The following is a 12,579-nucleotide window of genomic DNA, read 5'->3' as shown; positions in this document are numbered from 1 at the left end:
TAAGTTAGAGGAAGGGTTAGATGAGGATAAAAGTTAGGAGACATGTGGCGAAATAGAATTAATTAATAAATTAATTCTATGAGAGAATTTAAGAGGAAAAAAGTCAACATGGATTCAATAATCAAACTATGCATTTAATTTATTTAATAGAAGAAGGGATCAAATTTAATTAATTAATTGATTTATCATTGTCAATTAATTAATTAAAGGAGGACTATAGCATAATTAACAAAATCAATTAGCTAGAAGGAGGGAACACTAACTAATTAAATAATGCGTAATTATTTAATTTTAGAGCATTTAGGATAGCTAAATTCAATTAATTAAATTAATCAAATTTATGTGTCTATAGGTAGTATGACTATTTCTAATGGTCAGAAAAAAAAAAGTTTTGACACTTTACCCTCCAACTAAGCCAACATTTCATTCTGATACTCAACATTGGGTTGATGATGAGATGGATTCAGAAGGGGATGGAGTGGTTGAATTAGCCATGGTCACTTTATCTGAACATGTTGAAGAGTATGAAGAGTATGTTGAGCAGGGAGAAAAACTTGATGTTGGTAAAGGACTCCATGAATAAATTGAAGAATGTTATTTTCATAAAGAAATTAAGAAGAGGAGTCACAAGGAAATTTTACATCATGATAAGTTACATCCTTGTCCTCTTAATACACTCATAGGAGATCCAATTGAAGGGAAAAGTGATACAAAATAAATTTTAATCTCATTAGACAAACCTCTCTTCATTAATTTATCTTTCCTTTCGACACAAGAAGAGAAGTTAAAACTCACTTTGGAAAAACACACAAAAGCATTTTCTTGGGAGTATAAGGATATGAGGGAATCCATCCTTCAATATGTACACTATTGGCAATATGTTGGATTTAGTTAAGTGTTGTCATTGATGTCAACATTGTATCCCAGTTGGATATGGTTCTACTATCCCGGTTGGACCTATCTTGGTTAGACTTGGTGTTTGTCTTGGTTTTGGCTGTGATTCTGATCTGGTATGACGAGATCCTTGGATTCGGTTTTGGATTGTTATTCAGGTTGGCTACATGCTTGTCATATTCTATTGTTCATTATTTGGTGCTCCGGAAGCTATCACTTGTGTTCCCAGTTGATATTTCTTGGTACCAATTAGCTTTACCAGTTGGTGATACTTGATGATTTGGTTAAGTGATTTTGACTTATGGAAATGGCTTATATCATGTTGAAGGTGTTCTTGATCACGTTCTAATTTTTTGGTGGATTCACATTGGCTGGCATGCTGATTTGGTGGTCCTATTTGGATCCGGTTGATTATTCCGTGTTATTGCACTAAGGGTTTCTACCGGTTGGTGAAACGTGTTGGAGATTGGTCTTAGTGTGATTTACGATGGATGCAATTGTTTGGGAATTTGAATTAGGTCCATGCTATGTAATGTAAATCATATTATTGGTATGGTGATATCGTGTGATGTAATTTTTGTAATTATTGGTTTATAGGTTTAGGGTTTAGCCGATCTTATCATTAAGGTTGATGAATTGTATTTGTAGTCACATAAATTTGTCCATTTAATTAAATGAATATTTACCGTTTATTTAATTAATAAACCATCAGTCGCCAGTTAATTAAATTAATATTTAATTAATTCATCCTCAACCCCTTCTCCTATTAATTAAATAAATTATTCAATTTATTTAAAATAATTCATTAAGCCACACTCTAAAATCAATTAAATGAATAAATCATATTTATTTAATTCACCCCCCTTTTCCTCTTTTTTAAATAAATAATTAAAACATTTATTTAAATCCTTAAAATACCCCTCCACTTGCATTCTCCTACAAATGCAAGTTGCAACCACAATTGAAATAAATTAATTTTATTTTAATTTAAATCCTATTTTCCCTCACCCACCAAACCCACTTGCAATCCTAAATCGCTTTCTAGACTCTTCTAACCACTTTCTAAGTTCTTCTAATCATTTCTAACTATCCTAATCCCACCCCCTAAATATTGTCACACTCCTAAGCAACTTGAAGTGACTTCTCAAAGCCTCAAAGTCTTTGAAAAGCATTAAATGCTTTATGTGTTCAACAAGCTAACCCCTAAAGTCTTCCAAACCACTAATGGCTCTTACATGACCATTTATGGTTAACTCAACTCACCCACATGGTTAGAGACTTTCCCTCTAACTCAACCTCCATTTGAATCATGGGTCTCTTCAAGCATTTATTGCTTTGACCATGGTTATCCTCACTAACTCTTGCACAAGAGTTTATCCATTGGATAAAGGCATTATTTATTGGATAATGGCTTTATTCATTCAACTCAACATTAACCTTACCTCCCAAGTTAACTTTCAAGTCATGTCAAGCATTTAATGCTTCTTCCCTCTCCCCTCAACCCATCTCATGATGACACTTGTCATCCTTGGATTGTATTGAAAACCCTCACATGGATCATAAACCCATCAATCATGGTCCTTGTTGAGATTACTCAATCTCAACCATCCATTGCTCCATTTTACCTATAAATAGAGCTCACATTCCTCATTTTCAAATCCTCAAGCATCTAAGATCATCTAGCCATAATCCTGAAATCTTGTATGCATCTAAGTTATAGTGAATTTTAGAGAGAATTTTAGAGTAAAATCATAATCCATGTTGTCTTTTTTGTTAAAATCAATAATAGCTTAATTAAGTCATTTTCTTTCATTACTAGCTAGCTTGCATTTGCATCTCATAATCATTTTCAATCTTGAATCTCCATAAGACTTCCATAGTAGTGCAAAGCTGAGAGCTACACTCATGTGGAACTTGGAGAGGAGAGGAACAAGGGAGGAGTAGATATAAGCATGTTGGAGGGCATTTGGGGATGTTATATTGCATTCCTTTGTTTTGTTATGCTTTCCATTAGATGTTTGATATCTCTCTTGATATGCTTGCTTAGGATAGTGATTTCCTTTGTCTTTCATTTTTTATTTAAGCCTAATATCATTAACATTTGATATTATGTGTTTTGTGTCCCCTAACATATCCTTTTTGCAGAGCATCAGTATTTAGTGGTGACTTATTCATATAATATCGGTATCAATGGCTATGTTTGCATTATCAGAGAAAGGTTTATGTGCGAACAATGATATATCATTTGGTGGAAGGTTGTAAAGGATTTGGTGTTGCAGGGTAGACATATATGCTTAACTGGAACTGTATCAAGAATTAGGAGATGCTACTTCCATAGTTCATTCTTTTCAAATTGTAGTTTGTTGTGTTTGTAAGTCAGTGAGACTTCCCTTTTGTGATGAGCAGTGCACTCTAGGCAGTTGGCCTAATTGCAAGTGCAGTCACCATTGTAATTATTTCACATACTGTTGCAGAAGTATTATCTGATTGTGGGTAGGGTTTCCCATCATGGTTTTTCCTTTTACAGGGTTTTCCACGTCTGTGTGTACCGTGCTTTCATGGTTTATCTTTCATTGTATTGGTTTGTTTGTGCTCCGCTATAAAGTTTATAATCTGCATTAACTGTTATACTTGTGAGAAAACTGATTCACCCCCCCCCCCCCCTCTCAGTTTTCTCTCGGTATCATAACTGTCTAACATACAAATCACATTTACACTGAAGATGTCAAGCCTGTGAGACAGGGACAAAGGAGAATCAACCTAGCTTTAAGAGATTTTGTTAAAACGGAAATAGAAAAATTGTTGTAGGTAGGGTTTATTTACCCAATTTCTAATAGTCAATGGGTTTCACCATTGGTCATTGTGCCTAAGAAAAAATCGGAAGTGGCATGTTTGTGTTGATTACAGGGAGTTGAATAAGGCCACTAAAAAGGATTATTTTCCTTTACCATTTATTGATCAAGTTCTTGATAACCTAGCTGGTAGTAATTATTTCTCTTTCTTGGATGGTTTTAGCAGTTATAACCAAATACAAGTGGCTCCTAAGGAAAAAGACAAGACAACATTTACATGTCCTTGGGGAACTTATGCATATAGCATCCTCCCATTTTGGGATCTGTAATGCACCAACCACTTTCAAAGAGTTTTTCTAGCCATTTTTGTTGACTTAACTACTTCATGTGTAGAAGTGTATATGGATGATTTTACGGTTCAAGGGAAAACTTATGATGAGTCACTAGAAAGTTTGAATAAAGTGTTGTAGAGATGCAAAGATCACATGCTATCACTAAATCATGAAAAATGTTCTCTTATGATGACAAAGGGAATTGTTTTGGGACATTATATTTCCAAGGAGGGCATCAAAGTTGATCTAAAGAAGGTGGAATTTATTCAACAAATTGAAATAACAAAGACTCAAACTGATGTGAGAAGCTTTCTTGGACATGCGGGGTATTATAGAAGATTTATTGAGGGGTTTAATAAAATTGTTGAACCATTATTCACATTGCTTAAAAAGGATGTAGAGTTTTCATGGACAACTGATTGTCAAACATCTTTTGAAGCTATTAAACATGCCTTGACCACCTCTCCTATTATTAAAGGACATGTTTGGGAAGAACCATTTCACATCCAGGTAGATGCTTCAAATTTAGCCAGTGGGGCAGTCTTGGGACAAAAAGATGAGAATGGAGCAATGCACGTTATCTATTATATCAACAAAAATTTGAGTCCAACAGAAAGGAATTATACAACAATGAAGAAAGGTTTTTTAGCTATTGTGTATGCAATTAACAAATTTAAACATTACATTACTGGTTATAAAGTTTTTGTTCACACAGATCATGAAGCCATTCGGTATTTAATGAATAAAGTTGTTGTAGGAGGCTGAATAATAAGATGGTTGTTGCTTTTACAAGAATTTGACATTACCATTGTGGATAAACCAAGTAAAGATAATGTCGTTGCCGATTTTCTTTCCAGAACAGTTTTGCAGGAAAATAATGAACCAAAAAATGATGCATTTCCAGATGAACACTTGTTTTCCATCTCAATTAAATCACCTTGGTTTGCTGATATTGCAAATTATCTCATAACATGGAAGTGCCAAGTCATTTCAGTCCTAAGAAAAGGAAAATTTTAATTCGTGAAAGTTCTAAATTTCAATGGATTGATGGTTTTTTATTTATAATGTGTCCCGACCATGTTTTCACAGGTGTGTGCAAGAAATTGATGCTTATGACATTATACATGCATGTCATAATGAAACAAAAGGTGGAGATTACTTAGTGATCAGAACAGTTCACAAGATCCTGGGAGTAGGTTACTTTTGGCCTTCCATGACTCAAGATGTTTCATTTTATGTGAAACATTGTGATGAATGCTAGCACATGGGAAGACCGACATCAATAATGGAGATGTTGCTTCAACCTCAGTTAGCTCTTGAGAAATTTAAAAGTGGGTAATTGACTTTGTGGGCCCTGTTGATCCTTCTTCCAAGGGATGCCACTATAGATTGGTCTGCACAAACTATGTTACAAAATGGGCTGAAGTGAAAGCATTGCCAGCAACAAGAGAAGATAAAGTAGCTAATTTTCTATAAAAACACATTCTTCAAATATTTCTTGCACCTAGAGAAATATTATCTAATCAAGAACCATAGTCCATGTCCAGTATGATGGAAGACTTCATGCACAAATTCAAAATTACACACCAGAAGTCTTCACCATACCACCCACAAGAAAATGGACAGGTAGAAGTCACCTATCATGAGTTGGAAAATATAATAACAAAAACTATTTCTTTGAGAAAATCAAATTGGTCAGATAGATTAGATGAAGTAGTATGGGCTTGCAACACAACATGGAAAAATACAACAAGATTTTATCCATATGAATTAGTATATGGGAAGACCCCTATTATGCCAATTGAGTTTGAATTGCAGACATTGAGAATAGCACTGAAAGTTGGAATTGATTTATCTAAAGCAAAGAAGACAAGAATTTTATAGTTGAACATATTAGATGAAATGAGATTAGAAGCTTTGTAGCGTACATAACTAATTCAGAATTAGAGGAAGTTATGGCATGACAAGCATATTGTTTCTAGACAGTTTAAGAAAGGAGATTGGGCACTATTGTTTGATTCTCGATTCCAAGAGTTCAAAGGAAAATTGCATACAAGATGGATAGGACCATATGAGATTGATCAAGTTTTTGACAATGGTGCAGTTCAGCTAGTACCTATTGATGGAGAAAGAAGAACTATGTTGGTTAATAGTCATCGTCTGAAATTATATCATAAACCAAAATCTAAAGAATAATTCCTTTTAGAGTTGCAGTTCAGAATTGAACATTTCATCATGGAAGACATCACTTTTGTGATAAAATTCAGTTTTAAATAATTCTAGGAGAAAGATAAAATAAAGGAGGCAAATTGAAAACCAGCATTGGGGTAAGTGCACCAAGATGGTGTGCAAAAAGGGGGGTATAAGTGGACACTTTTTTTTTTTGAAATCAGGTAAACCTAAACCTGGAGGAGAAAGTTGAGAGTCATCCACTCAAGATATGAAGATACTCAAACATCAAAGATTGTAGTACTCTGAATCTAGTTTCCAAACTACTAATTTTTTTCAAAATTGGATAAGATTAAGGGGGTCAAATCCTTTGCGCACAAAAAATAGACCCTAATTTTTTTTGAAAAAACATAACATAGTGTCTCAAGTGCGCACCAAAAAAGTCATAGTTAGATTTAGTATTTTGATAAATCCTTTGGCAGAAAGATAGTTAAGAGTGATCACTAGAACTTGTGTATTTTTTTGTAATTTTTTGTTGAGTATTTTTTTTTATGATTTTTCCAATCGAGCACATCCTCAAAATCAGGTACCTATTCGTGTGCGAAGCATAACTTGCACCAAAACAATCAAAAATGCAATTTTTTAAAAATTTGTAAAGAATCAGATGCACTACAATAATATATAAAGTTTTTAAAAATTGGATAAGTATATCAAAAGTTATTAAAAAAAATGGTACACATATGTCTCTAAGAACTATGGAGACACTGGTAAAAGAAATTCAATAATAATATGTTATTGTTCAAATTTTTTAAAAATTATATGGTTAGAAAGCTTAGAAGATGAGTGAAATATGGTGGGAATATTAGAAATACCCACTTGATGAAGTGTAAACCTAATGATGACAAAGTCGAGAAACCAAGTTCATAAAACAAAACACGTAAAAAAGGAGGTAAATGGAGGGAAATCAAACTTCCAAACTGCATCTTTGTCATCCAAGCCTATTCACAAACCTAAACAGACAAGAGCGCGTATGTGGTTTCTTTTGAATAAGACCCGTGTATGGTGTTCCTTTTAAATAAGAACTGTGTATAGGGTTTCTTTTGAATAAGCATCGCGTATGCGGTTCTTCTTGTGATACTCTAACATAAATAAATTAATGTGTATGTTTAAAATGTGTGCATGCATACATATACGTATATATAGTATGTATACATGTAGATATTGTATGTATATATGTATATATATATACACACACACATGTATGTAGATGTATATAATATGTGTATGACATATGTTTATAATATATACATGTATAATATATATAATATGTATGTGTATTACCATTTCATATTTTATGTGTATGTATATGTACATGTATATTGATATATATCGTCTTTTGATATCTTATTGTACATTGTATTCCTCTCTCTCTCTCTCTCCCTCTTAGGAATCTACATAACACCTAATGACATCATGTAAGGTCCCTTAGCACACATATGACCCCTTAAGACCATATGATGTCCTAAGGGTTCATATGATGTTCTAACACATGTGTGGCCCCATTATGACCCTACATGACCCCCAATAATGTCATATGACCCCTTCAAACCATGTATGATATCTTAAGGGGTCATATGGTGTTGTATCACATCCGTATCTCAATTAGGACCCCACATGACCCCTAATGACATCATGTGGCATCTCTTCCTCTCCCCCCTGCCTCCCTTTTTTATTCCTCTCTCTCTCTCTCCCTCCCTCCCTCACTCCCTTCCTCCCCCATCTCCCTCCCTCCCTTTCCCATCCTCTCTCTCTCTCTCTCTCTCTCTCTCTCTCTCTCTCTCTCTCTCTCTCTCTCTCTCTCTCTCTCTCTCTCTCTCTCTTAGGACCCCACATAGCACCACATGACCCTTTAGGAACATATGATGTCCTAAGGGGTCATACAGTGTCCTAAGGTGGCAAGATGAACCATTATTATAATATAAAAATCAGTGCCAATACTGCTTACAAAATTTGACACCTAAGGGGTCATATGGTGTCCTAAGGGGTCATAGGACACAATATGACCCCTTAGAACACCATACAACCCATAAACACCATATGGTGTCTTAACCAGTCATATGGTGTCTTAAGGGGTCATAGGACAAAATATGACCTCTAAGGACACATTATGATGCATAACGACACCTAAGGGGTCATATGGTGTTCTAAGGGGTCATTGGACATTGTATGACCCCTTAGGACACAATATGATCTCTAAGGATACCTAAGGGTTCATAAAAAACAATATGACCCCTTAGAACACAATATGGCCCCTTAGAACACAATATGACCCATAACAACACTTAAGGGGTCATATGGTGTCCTAAGGGGTCAGAGGGTACCATATGACCCCTAAGGACAACATACATCCCATAACAACACCTTATGGTGTCATATGGTGTCCTAAGGGGTCATAGGACACAATATGACCCCTAACAACACCTAAGGGGTCGTATGGTTTCCTAAGGGGTCACAAGATGCCATATGACCCCTAAAGACACCATATGACCCATAACGACACCATATGGTGTCCTAAGGGGTCATAGAACACAATATGACCACAAACAACACCATATAACCCTAATGTGGTGCTCTAAGGGGTCGTGTGGTGTCCTAATGGGTCTCTCTCTCTCTCTCTCTTTCTCTCTCCCTCCCTTAGGACCCCACATAACACCAAACAACCCTTGAGGAGCATATGATGTCCTAAGGGGTCAAAATGGCAAGATGGAATTGTGGTGTTGTAAGGTGGCAAGATGAACCATTATTACAATATAAAAAGCAGTGCCAATACTACTTACAAGAATAACAAACCAACATGCTCCCCCTCTCTCCCTTCCTCCATACCCCATCCCTCTCTCTCTCTTCTTCTCTCCCTCCCCACTCTTTCTCTCTCCCTAATCCCTTTATCTCCCTTACTTTCCCATCCCCCCCTCTCTCTCTCTCTCCCTTAGGACCCCACATAACACCTAATGACATCGTGTGACCCCTTAGCACACCACATGACCCATTAGGAGCATATGATGTCCTAAGGGGTCATATGGTGTCCTAAGGTGGCAAGATGAACAATTACTATAATATAAAAAGCAGTACCAATACTGCTTATAAAAATAACAAACCAACATTCTCCCCCTCTCTCCCTTCCTCCATAGCCCATCCATACAGAAATTCAACTTGGTAAACAACTTCTTTATCTGAAAAATTGGCTGCAAGCCTTGCAAGTTGTTTATAATTGGCAAAAATTTCATTATCACCCACTTTTCTTATGTATATAAAATTTAGAAAAACTTTCAAGCTTTCTCCTCCTACCTCCTCCACTATCACTTCTACTCTTTGATTCTCCATGAAACCTGCAACCTGAAACACAATACTTTCTCCTCCCACCTCTTTCATCACTATATTTTGTTTACCTATCTTTTTATATACCACTTGGAACATAATATATTATCTCCCACCTCCTTTATCACAATCACTCCTTTCTTTTGAACCATCAGATCTCCTTCACATATGGCCCAAAAAATATCTCACCTATTCACCTGCCAATATATTATAAAACAAAAGATAATGGAATGTCCTTAATCTGAGGTCTCTCTCTCTCTCTCTCTACTCAAAGAAAGAAGTACCAATCTAAGGACTCTACTCTATACTCAATGTAATATAAAGACAAAATTAAGTATGATTAAAGTCATTCTTGATGAGGAATAGCTTAGAATAAATAGACCACCCTATCTAAAAGAAACAACATTAAATTAAACTACAAATACTTGCTATAAATAGTTTATCTAATCAATAAAACATTTTCAAAATAAACGTTCTTTATTACTCCCAAAATTTTAATTATCTTTAGTCATCCAAAAATTATTATTCTCCTTCAAAACTCATATGGTTTTCCTAACCTTCATGTGATATGTTAGGGTTATACATTGAATTCGACCCAATGAAAGAACATCAATACTTGGTCCATATTTATTTGCTAAGGGATAATATTTATTGTTATTATCCGTGTTTCTTGATAAGCTGACATATTTGAAAATTCCAACTTCTACCTAAAGATTCAGCCCACCTATTAAAGCTCTCTCTCTCTCTCTCTCTCTCTCTCTCTCTCTCTCTCTCTCTCTCTCTCTCTCTCTCTCACCCTCACCCTCTCCCTCTCCCTCTCCCTCCCTCCCTTTCCCTTCACATTTTATTTATTACAAGTAACACGTATGGGGTACTGGGAATATGGACATTGGTCTGTTGAGCATTTTTAGGGACTAAAAGCATGCACAAGGTTACTGAACATACTGCGTACGTGGTTCTTGGACATACTTTTAGTTTCCCAACAGCCTCAACCACCTCAAAAGAAGTTTATGAGGTCGTTGAAGGCCCCACTGCAACTGTTACTGCGCTTCTATGACAATTTTATATGTAGAAGTAAGTGAAATTTTTATTTTGGATGATTTCAAATGATTGAATTGTTGTTCTTATTAGTTTGGTCAATGTTATTGTGATTGTTTAATAGTTTTGATTTAAAAAAATTAATGATAATGCTCAACTTTATGGTTATTTGATTGTTTAAGAACTTTTTTTTACATATATATGTAATATGATTCTATTTAGGACAACCAGTGTTCACAATGGGAAAGAACAAGCGAGGAACAGTGGAACAATGAGATGCTGAAAAGGAAAGAAAAAGGCAGTGTATGAAGAAATTACATGACATAAGAACAATGGGACAAGAAGGTACATCATCCTCAACATCTCAATTCGATTTACCAAATGAACATAATGCAATTGAAGAAGAGATCATAATGAATAATCAAACAAATGATGAAGACGCACCAACAACATTTGATTTACTGTATGAACCTAATGCAATGAATGTACCTAATGCACACAATGATGAACATACACCACCTCTATTTGATGCTATGAATGTACCTAATGCATGCAATTCACCGATGTTAACACCTCCTGGAATCATTCATAGGAAACCAAAGTATCTATTGGACATCGATGATAATATTTTGAACATAATGCCCAATAAAACTAATGAACGAACTTGTAGGTGAATGGTTAAAAATAATATGGAAAAACTATTTTGAAAACTTAAATCAAATTGCAAGATGCCAATTAATTGTTGAAATGATTAAACAGTTGAATTTTAGAGAGACAATGAAAATTCTTGGCCTAAGATCATCTGAATGTAATAGCGAAAGAACTATTGTGAGAAATATATTTGATGCATATCAAGCTATTGGTTCAAAATCACATACTAAAGATTCTAATGTTACTCGACGTGTTATTACATCAATCATAATGAGCAAGAAAATAAAATAAGATTGTTTGATAAGCAAAAAAAGTAAGTCATTAAACATAAGCAGAACAACATTACGTAAAGCATTATATAGACAGGAGAAAATAGAGGATCCTATCATTAATTCTCTTTGGGTGTTCTCGAGTAGACTACCACACAAAGACAAGGTTGTTGTTAATGCACTAAGAATATTAATTGAAACTTTTTGGCATGAAAACACAAGGGTTTCGCCTAACCAAAGAGATGTCGTTAGAAGGCAAATTGGATCTAGAAATCATGAGCCACATGACAAACACTATTTGGATATGACTCAAACAAAATTTTATGAAAGATTCCTTCAAAAGTTTCCTCAAATAAGAATTACTCAAAGATTTTTTGAAATGGAAAAACCTTTTTATGTTAAGATTCTTAGATTAATCATGTATGCACCACGTGTTGTTGTAGGATGCATATTGAATTTTACATGCACTATGATATTTATCGTCATATATGTTGTACTTTGCACACTAACGATGTTTTGCAGGAATGCAATATACAACAAACCTCCTAAGTCACCAAGACAATTTAAGTGTGTTGTGTAAAAGAGATGATGATTGCATTTATTATAAGATGATGCATTTGAAAGGTTCTTGTGCTACATGTGGTGGTTTGCAACATTTTCCAAGATGTCTACATTTGGATAGCACACATGAAATTGGTAAGAAACTAGTATCTTTTGGAAAGTACAAGACAGTGACATATGGGGTTAAAGATGGAAAAGAATTGAAGATATGTGAGTTAGTGAAAAATGATATATGTGTAGCTGATTTCATGAGAACAGTTAAAGAGAAACTAGTTTATGAGTACATAACACATACACATAGATCTTGGTGGTTAGATGATGGGGAGGTGTACTCAAAGAGAGTATATCCTTTGTTAAAAGGAAGTCAAGTGTTTTCCTAGTGGGATCCCTTCATTGTTCATATGGTATAAAAAGCAATTTAGACACCTCAACTCTCTAGGAGTGCTCACTGGTTGCTCAGGCATGGTTGAGATTCACAAGGGTAAATTCAACCTTACA

This window comes from Cryptomeria japonica, chromosome 7 (genome assembly GCF_030272615.1).
Source record: "Cryptomeria japonica chromosome 7, Sugi_1.0, whole genome shotgun sequence".
Taxonomy (NCBI): Eukaryota; Viridiplantae; Streptophyta; class Pinopsida; order Cupressales; family Cupressaceae; genus Cryptomeria; species Cryptomeria japonica.
The sequence above is the reverse complement of the archived record's forward strand: the minus strand, read 5'-3'. Positions refer to the sequence as shown.